At 42.9% G+C, this 20,717-nt stretch overlaps 1 pseudogene; it reads left to right on the top strand.

Annotated features, from left to right (window-relative positions):
- The window catches only part of LOC135510741 (TBC1 domain family member 14-like), a 57,886-nt pseudogene that overhangs the window by 9,129 nt on the left and 28,040 nt on the right, over positions 1-20,717 (top strand).

Below are 20,717 nucleotides of genomic sequence, written 5' to 3'. Positions count from 1 at the left end.
TTTGAGCAGAGACATGCACATTTGTGGCCTGCTGGAGGTCATTTTGCAGGGCTCTGGCAGTGCTCCTCCTGCTCCTCCTTGCACAAAGGCGGAGGTAGCGGTCCTGCTGCTGGGTTGTTGCCCTCCAGCGGCCTACTCCACGTCTCCTGATGTACTGGCCTGTTTCCTGGTAGCGCCTCCATGCTCTGGACACTACGCTGACAGACACAGCAAACCTTCTTGCCACAGCTCGCATTGACGTGCAATCCTGGATGAGCTGCACTACCTGAGCCACTTGTGTGGGTTGTAGACTCCATCTCATGCTACCACTAGAGTGAAAGCACCGCCAGCATTCAAGAGTGACCAAAACATCAGCCAGGAAGCATAGGAACTGAGAAGTGGTCTGTAGTCACCACCTGCAGAACCACTCCTTTATTGGGGGTGTCTTGGTAAATGCCTATAAATATAAATGCCTATCCACCTGTTGTCTATTCCATTTGCACAACAGCATGTTACATTTATTGTCAATCAGTGTTGCTTCCTAAGTGGACAGTTTGATTTCACAGAAGTGTGATTGACTTGGAGTTATATTTTATTGTTTAAGTGTTCCCTTTATTTTTTTTGAGCAGTGTAGTTTCCTCTAGTAAAACCCAAACCTTCTCACACCTCATCCTGTGATACCATCTTTTGACACAGAGACACACAAAAAGTGCATATACACACCAGGGTTTCTGAGATTTTAATTGGATATTTGAGGAATGTACTGGTCATCCATATGCATTTGGGTGCCCTTTATGAGCCCTTTATGAGAGACATTTGAATGATTCCAAGCCCAAATGATTGTGCCGTTATCCAGTACATATACACTACAAAAGTATGTGGACAACTGCTCATCAAACATCCCATTCCAAAATCATGGTCATTAATATGGAGTAGGCCACCTCCCCCTTGCTGTTATAACAGCCTGCACTCTTCTGGGAAGGCTTTCCACTAGATGTTAGAACATTGCTGCGGGGACTTCCATTCAGCCTCGAGCATTAGTGCGGTCCAACACTGATGTTGGGCGTTTAGGCCTGGCTCGCAGTCGGTGTTCCAATTCATACCAAAAGTGTTCCATGGGGTTGAGGTCAGGGCTCTATGCAGGCCAGTCAAGTTCTTCCACACCGATCTCAACAAACCATTTCTGTATGGACTCAATAACAGCACTTACAGTTGACCGGGGCATCTCTAGCAGGGCAGATATTTGACGAACTGACTTGTTGTAAAGGTTGCATCCTATGACAGTACCATGTTGAAAATCACTGAGTTCTTCAGTATTGCATGGCTGTGTGCTTGATTTTTATAGACCTTTCAGCAACTAGTGTGGCTGAAAAAGCCAAATTCACTACCTTGAATGGTTATCCACATACTATTGGCCATGTAGTGTATGATATTGGCTACAGCACATTACAGTAGGTAAAACAGAAAAGCCTGTTGATGTTGCTCGCTATATGCACTCTTGGGTAAATTAATTCCACTATCTTCAGTCGGCTAATCTTTTTGAGTTTGGACTGTATTACTGTATTGTGCATAATTCCAGTCCATATAATACATTGTTCAACCCATAAAACCGGGCGATATACCGTATTTTACGATCTACCAGTATTTTTGCGCTGACTGGTTTGGGTTTTTACTTTACCTTCTAAACCGGTATTTAAATGTTCAGTTTGTTAAATGTCATACCTCCATTTTTATAGTTTACTTCGCTACTTCAGTCTGCTTTCTCTCCCTCTCTCTCTCCATGCCCCTTTCCACACATGCCTAGCCCCATCCCATGTCAATCAGTCAAGGAGCGCATTTGTTGTTCCTTGACCAAGAGACACTTGCGTTCAGTCTGCATGGTCAATGCAGCACATGCAACAACGTTGTTTTCACTTGGCTTCTTAGTATAAATCCACTAGTGGTCTATAATTACACTATTAATTTGTGTTTCTTACATTTGCAAACAGCTAGTTTGTCTTTTCTCAGCAAGTTTGGCCTAAATCTTGCTCGCCTTTTAATGCTAATCACTAGTTAGCTAATGAATGTACTGAGTCAGAGCAAACGTTATTAGCTATATAGCGTGATAATACCAGTGGTGGTGTAGACCTAAATCAGCATGTTTGTGCAACAGTATCTTCTAAATCAAAGAGGAATGCGCTAAGCAAAAATGTTAGCTATGTGAAGTAGCTAAGAGAACATTACATGTAGCCAAAGATTATAGGGCCCCCTAGGAAACACTGACCAACACTTTGGTTCCTACCCTGTCACAATAACTCCTCCCTGGCATTTTCATTTGTTGTCATGTCAAACAACACCGTATTCAAAATGGCCGCCATTATATTCTAACTAAAGAATTTGAATAATTATTATATTTCCATGATTTCAACAGTTCACCCAAATGTTTTATTCTAAATCGCAAGTCAAATCACAATTGTAACATTTGGTGAAAATAAGGCCTAGATTGTTTTCCCATAACGTGCCGCTCTACGTGGCAGTCTGGAAATGATTGCAAATGAGAAATTTACCAATTCAACCGAAAATTATTTAACAGTATTTAACAATCAGAATGGAGAAAGACCCATTAAAATTACTTAATGTTTGTGTTGCCACCCTAGGGTCACGCACTACTCATACACACCTGGCGCCGACAGAGATCCATCAAATGTATTTATAAAGCCCTTTTTACATCAGCCTATGTCAACGTGCTATACAGAAACCCAGCCAAAACCCCAAACAGCAAGCGATGCAGATGTAGAAGCACGGTGACTAGGAAAAACTCCCTAGAAAGTCAGAAACCCAGAGAGGAACCAGGCTATGAGGGGTGGCGGCCTCTTCTGGTTGAGCCGAGTGGAGATTATAACAGTGGCCAAGATGTTCAAACATTCACAGATGACCAACAGTGTCAAATAATAATAATCACAGTGGTTGTAGAGGGTGCAACAGGTCTGCACCTCAGGAGTAAATGCCAGTTGGCTTTTCATTGCGGACCATTCAGAGTTCGAAACAGCAGATGCGGTAGAGAGTCGAGAACAGCAGGTACGGGACAAGGTAGCACGTCCGGTGAACAGGTCAGGGTTCCATAGCCGCAGGCAGAACAGTTGAAACTGGAGAAGATTGTTTTTTTAGGACCTAGAACTAACATCTCTGTTTTGTCCGAGTTTAAAAGTAAAACATTTGCCGCCATCCACTTCCTTATGTTTTCCAGGGAGGGCAATTTTGTGGCTTCACCATGTTTCAATGAAATGTACAGCTGTGTATCGTCCGCGTAGCAGTGAAAGTTAACATTTTATTTTGATTAATATATAGTGAAAACAATAGAGGTCTGAAAACGTAACTTTGAGGAACACCGAAACTTACAGTTGATTTGTCAGAGGACAAACCATCCACCGAGACAAACTGATCTTTTTCTGACAGATAAGATCTAAACCAGCCCAGAACTTGTCCGTGTAGACCAATTTGGGTTTCCAATCTCTCCAAAATAGTGAATACATGTATGGGACTATTGCCATTGACGGAATTACCATAACCTACTTTGAAGTTTATGAAGCTGTTTTCAAGTTCAACAAAGAGTTTTAACGGCTGGTTTTCACATCCCTCTCGATCACAGCTGAGCTGTTTTAGTGCAGGTGGTTTGTTATTTTCACCTTTGCGTAACACAAATTCCCCTACTTGCACTGCCGCTTGTTTCCTCAGCTCTGAGTTGCCTTCCTATCATGACTATCACTACTTTCAAACTAGCTTGCCAAACCAGTGTTTGATCAGCACACTGTGGTGACAACAGCATGCGCTCTGTGTCAAGGTTTATTCAAGTTTACACACGTGTTGTAGGCACTGGGGCCAACCACTTTTCTCTGCTGCTCCCTCCAATAAATTAGTCTGCTCTCTCTCTCTGTGTGTGTGTGTGTGTGTGTGTGGTTACACATCCTTTTTCTGCACTTAACACACTCTCACTTTCTCTGTCTACACACATACATTCTCTCTCTTTCCCCTCCCCTTTTCTCAGTCAAACTCCTTCATTCTTACATGGTGTTGGTGGTAGAGTGGGCTGTGGGTAGGATCTCTGAATGACACAGAACACAGGGTTACCTCTCAGCTGTGGGTGTCATTATCCCTTAAATGTTTTTACTTTTCTCTTTTATCCTACTGAATACAACTATGGTCTTCAGGCTTGACTGAATGAGAGGCTCTACTTCATACTAAGGAGTTTCTCTGGGATTCTGAGAGCGAACAGACTGCTCTTACTGAGGATCTGAAGAATTTCTCTCTCTGGACAGTGGAGAAATGGTTGTGGTTTTGCACTGGCACACAGACAGGATGGCTGCCCCTTCACTGTCCTCTTCATTGACAGGTCTGTGTGTACGAGAGGGCTATTCTGACCTCCTTCAGTGTGTAGTATACACTGGCTTTAGAAAAACCAAACCATCACTTTGAAGTTATCTAGGGGCTATATTTCATGTTTTCTACACATATTTTGTTTTCCTAGCCTGGATACGAGTCCATCTATGCTAGCATTCCACTCCTTGTGTGATATGCTAAACATGACACTGGGAGTGTAGTGTGTGCGTGTGCGTGTGCGTGTGCGTGTGTGTGTGTGTGTGGCATATGACGAGGAATACAAGGACTGGAATGTTAGCCTGGGTACTAGTCTGTTGTTTCCCGCTTGACACAAAAAGAACACTCTGCCATGTGAGTGGCTGAGGCCTGGAGGGGTTTCCGTTTAGGCAAAGTGTGTGATTGTGTGTACCAGGTGTCATTATGGCACATAGCCTGGAAAGGGGAACAAGTACTTGAAGTTCTGAATATTCTCTTACTGCTCTATCTTACTGCTCCATCCAGTTCTGGTACACACTTTGGGGATTTGTCTGCTTTTTAAAACTTTTCTGAAACTTTTTACATTATTCACAGCTTAGGGCCTACATTATTCACGTGTGAATACTGAGTACAGAAAATCTTGTAGAATCTGCCCCTCCACATCAGACTATTTATTGTAATGTTTACTAAAGCAAATGATTACAATCAACCAAGTGTGAATCTGTAGTTTCCTTGTGGTAAGCTAATAGGAAAAAGGAAAAATAGGCCTAGGTTATAGTCAAAACCTTGCGTTTTAGCTAATAGGAAAGATTAGCAAACTTGGCTAACTTTGCTCTGTGACGGTTTCAGTCAGTGCCCAGTTGTGCCCCCTGCACCCCTGAACTTCCCCATTCAAGTTCCTTTATCACAGCGGAAGTTACTGCTGTTTAAGACTGTGTTTATAGTGCTTAGTTCTCTTCAGTTATTGATTCGGTTGGTTGGTTGGTTGGTTGGTTGGTAGGTAGGTAGGTAGGTAGGTCATTGAGAACAAATGTTATTTTACAATAACGACCTGTCCACAGCTCTTCAAGCTACTTTCTAATCTAGATTCAGCATTGCAGGCAATGTTTCTATTTTTGCTTTATTTATGTAAAAAAAAAAAAATGTTTATGTGCCTGTCTGGTTGTATATTGTAATATTTATTTTTGACCCAACAATATTCTTCTCTGACAAATCGTTACTTAACAGCGTTATAACAATGTCTGCGTGGCCTGGTGTTGCGTAAGTAAATGTAATATTTACATGCCAGACCTGGGCTACTGATACAGTGCTATAGTGCACACCCACTTCCCTGTGCTTTCATCCCGGTTTGCACTACCTCCAGAGGGATGAAGGGAGAGCCTGGTGGGAGACGGGGACCGAGGTTAAAGAGGGATCAGAGAGGAGTGGTACACAGAGTACATTTGCATTGAGTTGCACCATACATTGTCAACGTCTCATGAAAAACTGCTTCCTAAAATTCAAGTTGTGTTATCATTTTTCACTCCCATCATCAAAATCACTTTTGAAGAACGCATGTCATTGCTCGTTCACTGCATTGCAATGTTTCAATTGAAATATTTCCATATTTGCCAAATTGACAGGAGGGCCTTCTCAAGTTTGGCTTCTTGTCAGAACCATAACATCGTGGACTTTGTCTCAGAGCCTGAGATTGCTAATTAGAAACACACACACAGCTGCAGCCATAAACACACATACTAACATGATTCATGTTCTGGCCTGGGCACTAGGCTTTTTATTGTCCCTGTGTTTTGAGAACCAAACAAAGAGCAGTATGCCTGCTGATGTGAGAGACCCACCACCAACCAAGTTTTTCCATTTACACAGCCCCTAGTGCACATTACTGTTAGGTGACACATCTTTCATGTTTACCTTCCTGACATTTTCAAGGTAGACGGTGATATGACATAGATGCCGAAATTAAACAGCATAGTCGGTCAATTTCTGCAACAACTAAAAGTGTTGATGTGCGGTTCTCAACTCCTCTGCTGTTCTGGTGCCGTGGCTAACACGCTGTGAGCCGCGTGAAACGAACCCGTGCACGTGCACCGATGCAAGACTGCTCTCACACAGTATCTTGCTCGTCTCAGTATCTTCGGTGCTGCTCGTGGCAACGTCATTTTGCCGAGTCTTGCTTTTAATGAAGGGTGGAAAGGTTGGAAAAGTCCCAAAGGATTAACTCTTGCGAGCGAAAGTACAGAGGTTTGTGTAATTATTTTCCTCTGGGAAATGGGACATGGCTACGTAGCTCTGAAACCACCATCTGCGGGGAACACTCAGCCCTAACGCCCACCTCCCCACAGTTCCCAGCCGACGCTTCTCCGGTACGGGTCCTCTATTCATTTTAATGTGTTGACAATTTTAATAGTATGCATACCAATAATCCAAAATTCTCTATTCCTGCTGTGCGTACACTTTTGGTGGTCTGATAGACTCAACACGAAACATTTGCTCGTTTAGGCCCAAGACCATTGGCGCCTATATGTCATATAAGGCAAAATCGGATTTAAGGAAGATTTTGTGCGTACTGGATATACATTTGCCCCTCGCCGGTCTTTCTCTAGATATGCATGTTTTATTCATCTTTAAAGGTTAGCAAAGGTGCAGTCTGAATCTCTGGATTTTGTTTTGATTATGTAACGCATTTGTCAACATGTTGTGATCCATTGAAAGGGTCAATCTAAGGTCAAGTACCAGAGGCTAGGCTTATATATTCGGCTCAAGTTACTACATCCTTTTTTAGGCCGCAATGATGGGTCTATTAGATGCAGGTTACACAGTGTCATAGCATGCCATTGTCACCACAGCGTCCAATAGTGCAACTGGGTGGGCTCACTGGACCCAGAATGGTCATCAGAAAAGGTCAGGCAGATCACAGATAACGATCATGGGACCTTTACTGGGACTACCGGAGTTTGACCTATTTCTTGAAGGCGAAGAATGTTCAGATTCAGGCACTGCCCTGGAGCTTCTATATAGCCTGGCTACCTCACTAGACTGTGAGGTCGGACAATGGCGACTGGCAACTGCAGTGGGAGATCTGGTTGGCCAGGCTAGCTTTTATAGACACACTTTCAGATATTCCCCCTTTCTCATTGTAGATTGTTTCTGAGATTTAGCCAAATAGTTTTGAGTTACAGTTTTGAGACTCAAAATGACAATGGCAATCTCTGTCTTTGCCTCTTTTCCTCTCAGTTTTTCCTCACATCCACTTCAATGCTTCCCCCCCTCCCCCTCCCCCCTCCTGCCTTCTGAGAAATAGCAGGCCCCTCTGCCACTTATTTTATTTCCCATGAAGGAGATCTGAATGTCATTGTCGGTTACTCTGAACTGGCTTTCAGGCTTTGAGTTCTGTTTTCAGGCTTTGAGTCCTGTTTTCAGGCTTTGAAGGCTTTGAGTCCTGTTTTCAGGCTTTGAGTTCTGTTTTCAGGCTTTGAGTCCTGTTTTCAGGCTTTGAGTCCTGTTTTCAGGCTTTGAGTTCTGTTTTCAGGCTTTGAGTTCTGTTTTCAGGCTTTGAGTCCTGTTTTCAGGCTTTGAGTTCTGTTTTCAGGCTTTGAGTCCTGTTTTCAGGCTTTGAGTCCTGTTTTCAGGCTTTGAGTCCTGTTTTCAGGCTTTGAGTTCTGTTTTCAGGCTTTGAGTTCTGTTTTCAGGCTTTGAGTCCTGTTTTCTTTGAGTCCTGTTTTCAGGCTTTGAGTCCTGTTTTCAGGCTTTGAGTCCTGTTTTCAGGCTTTGAGTTCTGTTTTCAGGCTTTGAGTTCTGTTTTCAGGCTTTGAGTTCTGTTTTCAGGCTTTGAGTCCTGTTTTCAGGCTTTGAGTCCTGTTTTCAGGCTTTGAGTTCTGTTTGTCTCGTGCAGTATCTTGACAGGGTGCTTTGAAGTAGAGCGCGTAGAAGCCCAGACTAACAACTCATTGGCTAGTTTCTGGTCTTGGTATTTTTGGTCCTATTAACCATTAGGCAGGCACAAGTGTACACACCCTTAGACACTTGGATAGACTGTAAAAGTAGGGACACGTTTTTCAATGGGAAGATGCAAGCCTTGGTCCTGTATCTCAGTCAATCTACTATCCTGTGTTTTTGAAGGCATTCGAGATGGGTTATATGGGGGGGTGAGTGGGCCAAGGGATATGGGTCATAATGGGTCATGTCAAACAGCAGTCCCTCTCTGACCACTGACTTGTATCCTCCAGAGTCTCTCTGTTGAGATTCTGGTGTAACTCACTCTGTGGTTTTAATTCAATAATACGTACACAACAGTTGCCAGCTGTGTGTGTTTGTTGCTCTACGTGTGTGTCAGGGAGCAGGTATTAGGGAGCTGTTGGTCAGTAGGCAGGCAGTAGACTGTTTTTTCACTGTGTGGTCAATGGGGTTCCAAAAAGGCATATGCTTTGTGTTAAAATGTACTGTAAGGTGGCCTAACATTATTTTCCCACAGTCAAGATGCTTCATACTGTATAGGTAGTGGATTTAGGATTCTGTAATCCAGTGAGATTGTTACATTTACCCTTTGCGGTAGCCATTTATGCTCATAGTAACTTTCCAAATATTCACACATTTTCCCTTTTTTTTAAAGGAATTGTGTCAACAACAAAAAGTCATGAGATAAGCCAATATCCTGTGCCGTGGTGTCTTATCCTGAAATTGCTTTGCACTCTGTAAATCTTCCGTAATCAATAGTACCCTTATGGATTGCGTAGCACTTAGGCTAGTAGTAGAAAAGACAAGCTTACTCCACTGGAAAGCAGGAAATGAGCTGGCCTAGAGTCATTAAATGTATCTGCCCGTTACGTCACCTCTCGTAACGTTGAGGAAGTTGGCTCGTTTATCAAATGTTTATTCATGCTCTTTCACTCTCTGAGTTTTTAATTGAAGCCTTCCATTGTCTCTTTGTGAATCCTGCACCATAGCCTGTCTTGATGGAGAAATGAATGCAGTATCCCTATCTGAAAGAGATGGCCATGTTCATTATTATGTCCATTTGCATTCACTTCTAAACATCATCCGTCCGAGCTAAACATACTGTTCTGACTGTCCCTGTGTTAGCCTACATTGTCTAGTTGGTACTACAAACTGTTGTCCAATGGAACATGTGAAAACGTTTCCTCTATTGAATAAGAAACGTTTTCAGTAAATGGTTAACCAGTAATGTTGATCCCTATTTCACGTACAGAGATTAAATCACATTAACCCACGGACACTAGAGAAGATTAACCAAGTTCACTTTCAAATGGTCGATACAGCTGTGATTCAGACACAGACACGGTTTCCCCCGTTGTAGTATTCATACCCCGCCTTGGGTTTAGTCTCCTCCATATCTCTAAACATTGCATCATTATTGCTGGGCAGGGAGCTGAATGGGTCTTAAACGGTTCCTCCCCTTATCAGTACCGCCACATGCGATCGTGTTCCCTGCACTCAGCTCCTCCCAAGCTTCATTATGGCTCCACCCCTCATGTCTCTTTTGGAACTAATGTTCCTATACTTCTGAGTATAGCAATGTTCAAAGTTTACCCCCCCCCGGAGTCCAACACTGTGAAATGCTTACTTTACAAGCCCTTAATAACCAACAATGGAGTTAAGAAAAGATTTACTAAATAAAGATAACAATAACTGAGTCAATGGCGGTACAGTTTGCTTTAAAGCTGAACTCAATGGTGAAGCTGCAGTGTCCATTGGGATATTACAACAGCAAATAAGTTACTGCCAACAACAAACACGATACGCACGATAGAACAGCAGAATATACTAGAGGATATAATTTTAAATAATATAATTCTTTGTAACCATGCTGATTGACGCACCTCACCTCCGTTTAGTCTACAAAATAAAAACAATAACAAAGGTGCTGGAACGGACAGAGGCGCTGCTTCCCCTAATGCAGATTCCATCTTTAATGCCAAACCCATTGATTATTAGATTATTCGCTGTGCTCTTTCTAGCCTACTTTTTGTCAAGGTTGTATTTTAAATTGAAGTGTAGCCCAGTGCTCTGTCCCTGGCCTGGACTGCTCCACTTTTCACATTGTTGGGTCTTTAACTGCCAACTGGCTTGTGGTGTGGCTTTGTGTTTAAATCTGTGAATTCCGCTTGTGCGCTTATCTCATGGACACACGCCAGCCAGCCTTTGTATTGTCGCTGTTCTCCGCCTCGGGTGACTTAGTGGAGGGAGTCGGTGTGTGTTCAGCTTTGGCTCTGGGTTTTAATGTCTTAATTTACATGTTCTCACTCTATCTTTCTCTGTCCCTCACTATTCTCTCTCTCCCTCTGTCTTCCCTCTCTTGCTCCCTCACTCTCTCAGGAGTCTGTTTGTCAAGAAAGTGAAGGACACTCGGCCAGTGGAGCAGAAAGACCCGGGCTGGAAGCTGTTTGGGAAAGTCCTCCCTAGAGAGTGCTCAGTGAAACACCCCCAGAAAATACAGAAGGTACGCACGAACACACACACACACACAGATAGAGAAAACAGACCACACTGCTCGACATTAACGCTTGTCCTCTAGTCCGGGACAAGTACAAATAATTGGCGGACCAGAAATATATACAGTGGGGCAAAAAAGTATTTAGTCAGCCACCAATTGTGCAAGTTCTCCCACTTAAAAAGATGAGAGATATAGGTACACTTCAACTATGACAGACAAAATGAGAGAAAAAAATCCAGAAAATCACATTGTAGGTTTTTGATGAATTTATTTGCAAATTATGGTGGAAAATAAGTATTTGGTCACCTACAAACAAGCAAGATGTCTGGCTCTCACAGACCTGTAGCTTCTTCTTTAAGAGGCTCCTCTGTCCTCCACTTGTTACCTGGATTAATGGCACCTGTTTGAACTTGTTATCAATATAAAAGTCACCTGTCCACAACCTCAAACAGTCACACTCCAAACTCCACTATGGCCAAGACCAAAGAGCTGTCAAAGGACAACAGAAACAAAATTGTAGATCTGCACCAGGCTGGGAAGACTGAATATGCAATAGGTAAGCAGCTTGGTTTGAAGAAATTACATTTACATTTAAGTCATTTAGCAGACGCTCTTATCCAGAGCGACTTACAAAAAACTTACAAATCAACTGTGGGAACAATTATTAGGAAATGGAAGACATACAAGACCACTGATAATCTCCCTCGATCTGGGGCTCCACGCAAGATCTCACCCCGTGGGGTCAAAATGATCACAAGAACGGTGAGCAAAAATCCCAGAACCACACGGGGGGGACCTAGTGAATGACCTGCAGAGAGCTGGGACCAAAGTAACAAAGCCTACCATCTGTAACACACTACGCCGTCAGGGACTCAAATCCTGCAGTGCCAGACGTGTCCCCCTGCTTAAGCCAGTACATGTCCAGGCCCATCTGAAGTTTGCTAGAGAGCATTTGGATGATCCAGAAGAAGATTGGGAGAATGTCATATGGTCAGATGAAACCAAAATAGAACTTTTTGGTAAAAACTCAACTCGTCGTGTTTGGAGGACAAAGAATGCTGAGTTGCATCCAAAGAACACCATACCTACTGTGAAGCATGGGGGTGGACACATCATGCTTTGAGGCTGTTTTTCTGCAAAGGGACCAGGATGACTGATACGTGTAAAGGGAAGAATGAATGAGGCCATGTATCATGAGATTTTGAGTGAAAACCTCCTTCCATCAGCAAGGGCATTGAAGATGAAACGTGGCTGGGTCTTTCAGCATGACAATGATCCCAAACACACCGCCCGGGCAACGAAGGAGTGGCTTCGTAAGAAGCATTTCAAGGTCCTGGAGTGGCCTAGCCAGTCTCCAGATCTCAACCCCATAGAAAATCTTTGGAGGGAATTGAAAGTCCATGTTGCCCAGCAACATCCCCAAAACATCACTTGCTCTAGAGGAGATCATGAAGTTGAAGTGCACTTATGATGAAAATTACAGGCCTCATCTTTTTAAGTGGGAGAACTTGCACAATTGGTGGCTGACGAAATACTTTTTTGCCCCACTGTAGATTTAAGTTGTCCAAATGGACAAGTAAAAATATATATATCACAATTTCAAACAATTACTTCGATCACAATTGGATCAGAGAGGCCAACATTGGAATAATGTTCAAATTAATGACATACTTATAAGCAAGACCTCCAGGTCATGTTTTTTTATTTGTATTTTATAGGATCCCCATTAGCCGACGCCAATGGCGACAGCTAGTCTTACTGGGGTCCGACACAAAACGAAAAAAGACATTACAGACAAAAGAGTGTACCCACATTTAAATATTAACATGTAGTCTGCGTGTGTGTGTGTTTTTTCATCTATCATTTACACATGTCAGTACATCCTTTAAAAGTTACGAGCTTATGCTGCTACTGTTTGTGGTAGATGGTGGCATTCTGTCATTGCACCACACAATCACAAGGGGGAGTTGATCTATCGGTAGTTGGTAGTCTAAACTGTAGCAATTAATGGAGGCATTTTCAATCTGAGAGTCTCTCCTCTGGCACTATAGTCCTGCATCAGGCAACAACAAACGGTCAGTGGTCCTGGAGTTAAGAGAGAACGTGGGTAAATAGGGGGGGGATTTCACTTGACATGTGGACTGACGGTTTTTGAAAAATAGGCACGGTGGGCTTTTGATTTCTGTCACGCTAAAAACAGAAATCAACAATTCTAAATGACAAACTGCCTTTATTAACAAATTAGTAAGAATGTCACAACCCATGTTCAAGAATGGCCTTTTCCCCTTTCAGATTACAATCGCTCACTTTCGGTTATTTGAAACAAAATCATCTCCAGAATATCGTTCCTTTTTTTAACGTAAACAAGACATAGAAAGTTGGTTGCAATTTCAGTAAAGAAAAAGTAAACAACTTGTCTGTCGGCCCTGCATTAAAGGCCAAAATTAGTTACAGGAAGTTGTGATAAATAAAAATATATACCACCGTCTTTTGCGCATGTCATTGTCCTTTCATAATGCATCCTTATTTACAAAGTTATTATTATTAACCCTGCGTTATAATGATGTAAATGTAACCAAACCTGATCTGTATGAGTATCTAACGAAAAATGCCCCTCAGATATTAATTTAGAATCCTCCAATCCCCTGAATGTAATTATTAGTGGAGAGTCACGTCATTGGGGAGAGTCAGGCGGCATTGGCTGAGTTGAAGAGGGCAAGGAACGAGATGGAGTCACACTCCGTGCCAGGCAAACATGCAGATGTTTATTTGAACTACATTTTAGTTGCAACCCAGTTTTTTCCCTCATTTGCAATGTAAAACATAATGAATTCCTATGGGAATAAATGGTAGAGAAAAGTGGAAGGGGGGAAAAGTAAGGAACTTCTCTGTCGTCCCTGGAGGCCTTTTGAAAACATGTTTTCACAAGGGCTATTCGCAGGACAATGGACACGATGTGGTCCCAAAAACACTTCTCTGACATGGGGTCCAGCATATCTCTTGTTGAAATCATTGAATGTCTCGCCAGCTTTGCTCCATGCCTAGGCCTGCAGAATGCGCAGTTCATTTTAAATAATAAGATGCGTGTTATAAGCTTTATTTTTCTTTATCTAGCTAACAGTGTTTAGCTAGCTTGAAGTATTTTAGTGTTGTGTGCATTGTATCTGTACCATTCCATAGCTGACATTGCATATAAAGAGTGACTGGCTCATCTGTGGATGTTACTGAGAAAATGGTGGTTGATGTTTTAAGCATGAAAAACAGATATTTGTGGTATGATACTGAGTCTGAATATTGGAAATGTATGTGGTCGGCTATTTTTTTTTTAAGCCACATTTTATGAACCGTTTCATACAGTTGAGTGTTGAATTTGTCCTCTGGTGTGACATGACAATTATTATTCTTAAGATGTGTCATTTTTTCATCAAAATGATGTGTCATCATTCTTTGTCATTCCTGTCTCACAATAATGTGTTACCTTGTGGAAATTAAGTACAATTAGGCATTATTTTCCTTGATAATGGTGAAAAGTGTCTGTTCTCTCAATTTTCAAATAATATTTACGTTTAATTTTGACAAACCTTTTCTAAATCTGCAAACCTACTAGTGGGGCATGTGGAGATCACTTACCACATGTTCCATTAGGATTTTTATGTTTTCTCATGGTGAAAAACATGTAATTCTCAAATTTCAATTGTCACACCATAGGATGAAGTAGTCAGTTAAAAATAGATGGCAAATAGGAAAGAAAAAGTGTAATATAAAATCAAAATATGTTATTTGAGGTTCTTCAAAGTAGCCACCCTTTGCCTTGATGGCAGCTTTGCACACTCTTGGTCTTCTCTCAACCAGCTTCATGAGGAATGCTATTCCAACAGTCTTGAAGGAGTTCCCACGTATGCTGAGCACTTGTTGGCTGTTTTTTCCTTCACTCTGCGGTCCAACTCATCCCAAACCATCTAAATTGGGTTGAGGTTGGGTGATTGTGGAGGCCAGGTCATCTAATGCAGCATTCATCACTCTCCTTGGTCAAATAGCCCTTACACAGCCTGGAGGTGTGTTGGGTCATTGTCCTGTTGAAACACAAATGATAGTCCCACTAAGCGCAAACCAGATGGGATGGCATATTGCTGCAGAATGCTGTTGTAGCCATGCTGGTTAAGTGTGCCTTAAATTCTAAATAAATCAGATGGTGTCACCAGAATAGCACCCCCCCACTATCACACCTCCATCCCCATGCTTCACAGTGGGAACCAGGCATGCGGAGATCATCCGTTCACCGACTCTGCGTCTCACAAAGACCCGGTGGTTGAAACCAAAAATCTCAAATCCGGACTCACCAGACCAAAGGACATATTTCCACCTGTCTAATGTCCATTGCTCATATTTTTTGGTCCAAGCAAGTCTCTTCTTATTGGTGTCCTTTTTGTAGTGGTTTCTTTGCAGCAATTTGACCATGAAGGCCTGATTCACGCAGTCTCCACTGAACAGTTGATGTTGATGTGTCTGTTACTTGAACTCTGACACATTTATTTGGGCTACAATCTGAGGTGCAGGTAACTCAAATTAACTTATCCTCTGCAGCAGCAACCTGGTCCTCGTGAGAGCCAGTTTCATCATAGCACTTTTTGTGACTGCGCTTGAAGAAACTTTCAAACTTCTTGAAATTTTCCGGATTGACTGGCCATGTCCTAAAGTAATGATGGATTGTTGTTTCTCTTTGCTTATTTGAGTTGTTCTTGCCATAATATTGACTTAGCCCTATTTGTAAAAGACCATCTTCTGTATTTCATCCCTACCTTCTCTCACACAACACAACTGATTGGCTCAAACACATTAAGAAGGAAAGAAAATTCCACAAATGAACTTTTAACAAGGCACACCTGTTAATTGAAATGCATTCCAGGTGACTTCCTCATGAAGCTGGTTGATAGAATGCTAAGAGTGTGAAAAACGGGCATCAGGGCCAAGGATGGCTACTTTGAAGAATCTCAAAAAATATTGTTTAACACTAATTGTTACTACATGACTCCATAGTTTTGATGTCTTCACTGTTATTCTACAATGTAGAAAATAGTGAGTAGGTGTGTCCACACTTTAGACTAGTATTGTATATTCACTACTGTTCAAAAATGTTGGGTCACTGAGAATTTTCCTTATTTTTTTAAAGAGAAGCACTTCTTTTGACCATTAACTCTTGATACTCCCCATCCCGGATCCGGGATCGTGAATAAAGCCTCAGGCTCATTAGCATAACGCAACGTTAACGATTTCTGAAAATCGCAAATAAAATGAAAATAATGCGCCTGCTCTCAAGCTTAGCCATTTCTTAACAACACTGTCATCTCAGATTTTCAAAATATGCTTTTGAACAATAGCAATTCACTAATTTGTGTAAGAGTATGCAAAGCTAGCTTAGCATTTTGAGTAGCTTTTAGCACGCAACATTTTCACAAAAACCAGTTAACCAAATAAATAAAATCATTACCTTTGAAGAGCTTCGAATGTTTTCAATGAGGAGACTCTCAGTTACATAGCAAATGTTCCGTTTTTCCTGAAAGAATCTTTGTGCAGGAGAAATCGCTCCGTTTTGTACATCACATTTGGCTACCGAAACGAACCGAAAATTCAGTCACCAACAACGTCAAACTTTTTCCGAATTAACTCCATAATATCAACCAAAACATGGCAAACGTTGTTTGGAATCAATCCTCAAGGTGTTTTTTCACATATCTCTTCATTGATATATCGTTCGTGGAAGCCTGCTTTCTTCTCTGAATTCCATGGAAAAATACTTGCAGCTGAGGTTTGCGCACCAATTTCGGCGCAGGACACCGGGCGGACACCTGGTAAATGTGGTCTCTTATGGTCATTCTTCCAATGCTATGCCTACAAATACGTCACAATGCTGCAGACACCTTGGGGAAACGACAGAAAGGGCAGGCTCATTCCTCTCGCATTCACAGCCATATAAGGAGACAATGGAAAACGGAGCCTCAAAAATCCTGCTGATTTCCTGGATGCCGTTTCATCTTGGTTTTGCCTGTAGCTCATGTTCTAGGGCACGCACAGAGAATATCTTTGCAGTTCTGGAAAATTCAGTGTTTTCTTTCCAAAGCTATCAATTATATGCATAGTCGAACATCTTTTTGTGACAAAATATCTTGTTTAAAACGGGAACGTTTTTCATCCAAAAAATGAAATAGCGCCCCCAGAGTTTCAAGAGGTTAAAATAACATCAAATTGATTAGAAATACAGTGTAGATATTAATGTTGTAAATTACTATTGTAGCTTGAAACGGCTGATTTGCAATGGAATATCTACATAGGCGTACAGAGGCACATTACCAGCAACCATCACTCCTGTGTTCCAATGGCACATTGTGTTAGCCAATCCAAGTTTATAATTTTAAAAGGCTATTGATCATTAGAAATCCCTTGTGCAATTATGTTAGCACAGCTAAAAACTGTTGTGCTCATTAAGGAAGCAATAGAACTGTCCTTTAGACTAGTTGAGTATCTGGAGCATCGGCATTTGTGGGTTCGATTACAGGCTCAAAATGTCCAGAAACAAAGCACTTTTTTCTGAAACTCATCAAATCAAGTCAAATTTATTTATATAGCCATTCTTACATCAGCTGATATCTCAAAGTTCTTTACAAAAATCCAGCCTAAAACCCCAAACAGCAAGCATTGCAGGTGTAGAAGCACGGTGGTTAGGAAAAACTTGCTAGAAAGGCCAAAACCTAGGAAGAAACCTAGGGAGGAAACGGGCTATGAGGGGTGGCCAGTCCTCTTCTGGCTGTGCCGGTTGGCGACTATAACAGAACATGGCCAAGATGATCAAATGTTCATAAATGACCAGCAGGGTCAAAAATAATAATCACAGTAGTTGTCGAGGGTGCAGCAAGTCAGCACCTCAGGAGTAAATGTTAGTTGACTCTTCATAGCCGATCATTGAGTATCTCTACCGCTCCTGCTGTCTCTAGAGAGTTGAAAACAGCAGGTCTGGGACAGGTAGCACGTCCGGTGAACAGGTCAGGGTTCCATAGCCGCAGGCAGAACTGTTGAAACTGGAGCAGCAGCACGGCCAGGTGGACTGGGGACAGCAAGGAGTCATCATGCCAGGTAGTCCTGAGGCATGGTCCTAGGGCTCAGGTCCTCTGAGAGAGAGAAAGAAAGAAAGAGAATTAGAGAGAGCATACTTAAATTCACACAGGACTCCGGATAAGACAGGAGAAGTACTCCAGATAAAACAGACTGACCCTAGCCCCCCGACACATAAACTACTGCAGCATAAGTACTGGAGGCTGAGACAGGAGGGGTCAGGAGACACTGTGGCCCCACTTGATGATACCCCTGGACAGGGCCAAGCAGGCAGGATATAACCCCATCCACTTTGCCAAAGCACAGCCCCACACCACCTAGAGATCTCGTACAATGTTGTGTACTACTCCCTTCACAGAACAGTGCAAACTGGCTCTAACCAGAATAGAAAGAGGAGTGGGAGGCCCCAGTGCACAACTGAGCAAAAGGACAAGTACATACGACTGTCTAATTTGAGAAACAGAAACTTCTAGGGTTGACTGTTTGCCTTCAGGAACAAAGCTTTACTATTAGCTGGTGGGTCTGAGTTGACCCAGGTTTGAAATTGTACCACTTTCCTGCTTTAAGTTTTATCATAATTTGCCATCATTGTATCCAACTCCTGTGATAGTGTCAACTATGAGTGACATCATTACCTGGGGTCCTCCAATTTAAAGAGGCCAAAGAGTCACTTGACTACAACTATAGGCCACTATCCACCATTCGATCTCTTCAGTGGGTGTGGACAGAAACTGGAGTCCTCCTGCTAGCCAGGTGAGCTCTGTATATCTACCCCAGACAGCCTCTCCGTTAACCCAATCTAGCCTTAGGCATTCTCATCTCCTGCGGTGGTAACCTTATCCCTGGTGCCTGGTCTCAGGTGGCTATATTTTCAGCACCAGCCTGGAAGCCATTGTCTCGCCATGGCAAGCCCTGCCTAGTGGCAGGGGGTGGGCCGAATGTCACATGGACGAGAACTAATGAGTTCCTGTTTTATTCGTCTACTGCTCTATTTATTCTGCTTTATTGCACTGTCACACTATAGGCTGTAATTCAACTGTCGAACTCTACTTTTCTAATTCTCAGTGTTCCGGTGTTGTAAGTCAGGATATTTCTCTTGGTAATATGTCTGAGGGGCGGTGAAGCCTACGTGATCATTTTCATCCCCCAGAAACAGTCACTGGGTGCCTACAGGAAATGTTATTTATTCACAACCAGGAGTGGTTGATTTCAATTTAAACACGCATGAACATTCTTGGTTAATTCAGACTAATATAGTTCACACTGTAAACAATATTCCCAGTGGGAGTGTTCTGTATTGTCCTGGATTTCCTGTATGTTTCATAGCCCTCCTTGTCCCACCGGTATCTAGCTGTCAATCACCTGGGAGTCAGCCAATCCCTGTTCCCCCTTTATCCCTGGGCCGCCCTCCTCTGAGGCTAGACAAAGTTGCTGGACACAGGAGAACTGGCTATAATTTGAGAGGGAGATAGCGAGGAGGAATGAAATAGAGAGGGGGAGAAGAGCGGAGAAAAAAAAGCTCCACACAGCACATGACCCAAGGCATCTCTGTTAGAGCACAGAGAAGATGGATTGTTATAGCAGAGAGGAGGATTGGATGAGAAATGGATCCTGTATCAATTAATCTGGGATTAATTAGAGTGCCTGGCTGGGCACAGGAGATTTAGTGTGCTCCTTTTCAGCGCAGCGACGGTGAACAATAGAGCACGGCAGTGCTGCTTTGCCGATACACACGCACACACTGAAAAGAGATCGGATCCTCTGTGTTCTGCACTGACGCGTGGCCTCTCAGTGTAGCGTCATTGTGCGTGCTGGGAAGGAGAGAAGCAAGGAGGGAGGGGAGTGAGAGAGAGCAGTATCATGCTGCCGCTGATGCATCAGCTCCAGCTCTGGGTGTGTCCCATCGGCGGGCCCGCTGTCCCCCTGACCTCTTCGTCCTCGTCCTCTGTGTGGGCTGTAGCCGGGCCAACGGGAGCAGCCATGGCGGTTTGTGAAGTTTAGCCCCCCCCCGGGTTGGTCTGGGTGTTTTACGGAACTACAGCGCTCATGGTGAGTGAGCTTGTGTGTGTGTGTGTGTGTGTGTGTGTGTGTGTGTGTGAGCTCGAGGATGAGGGGGCGAGCGCAGCAGTAAGGCATGACACGTGGAAAGTGCTGAAATATTCAGCTCAGTGCAGCTCAGGAATGCCATGCCTGGGAGACGGTGTGGTCTCTGCGTTCCCTGCTAAGAAGTGTGTCAAGGGGTTTCCTTGTTATTTGTCTCTCCCAACTGAAGAGAAATAAAGCAGATTAATTTCAGAGGAAGGATGGGTGTGTTTCTTTTAGTCAGTGTTTGACGACTCTGCAGTAGCTTTGTGATGTTCATAGCTCTCAATTTTAGCTCTCTAACACAATTCTGCATGCAGCTCTGTGGGTTGTAGACAGTGATTGCTGGTCAAAATATTGTCTGCACTTTTGTCAGTCCATTACATAATTGGCACAAAGGGTCTTTTGTTGTTTTTCTCTCTCGACTCTGTGAAATGACAGTCTTCCCTCTTTATAAACAATCTCCTCTTTTAGACAGTAGCTGTAGCTCACCGATAGGTGTGTTTAGGTTGTGATTTGATAGGATTATTATTGTCTTGCTGGTAGGCTGTTTACTGTCAGTGTGTTGACTGTCACTGCCTTGGCTCAGACTGGTCCTGCCTACCTCCTGGGTGTCGGTCTGGAGTGATGTTCTGCTCCTTTGGGAGAGGCTGAGTGCTCTTTTCGGTTTTCACAAATGGCAAACAGCCCACAGACAGAGACCACTCTGACACACACACACACACCCTCTGAGTCTCTCTAACCTCTCTCTTCATGGGAGTAGGAA

This window comes from Oncorhynchus masou, chromosome 23 (assembly GCF_036934945.1).
Source record: "Oncorhynchus masou masou isolate Uvic2021 chromosome 23, UVic_Omas_1.1, whole genome shotgun sequence".
Lineage (NCBI taxonomy): Eukaryota > Metazoa > Chordata > Actinopteri > Salmoniformes > Salmonidae > Oncorhynchus > Oncorhynchus masou.
The sequence above is the reverse complement of the archived record's forward strand: the minus strand, read 5'-3'. Positions and strand labels throughout refer to the sequence as shown.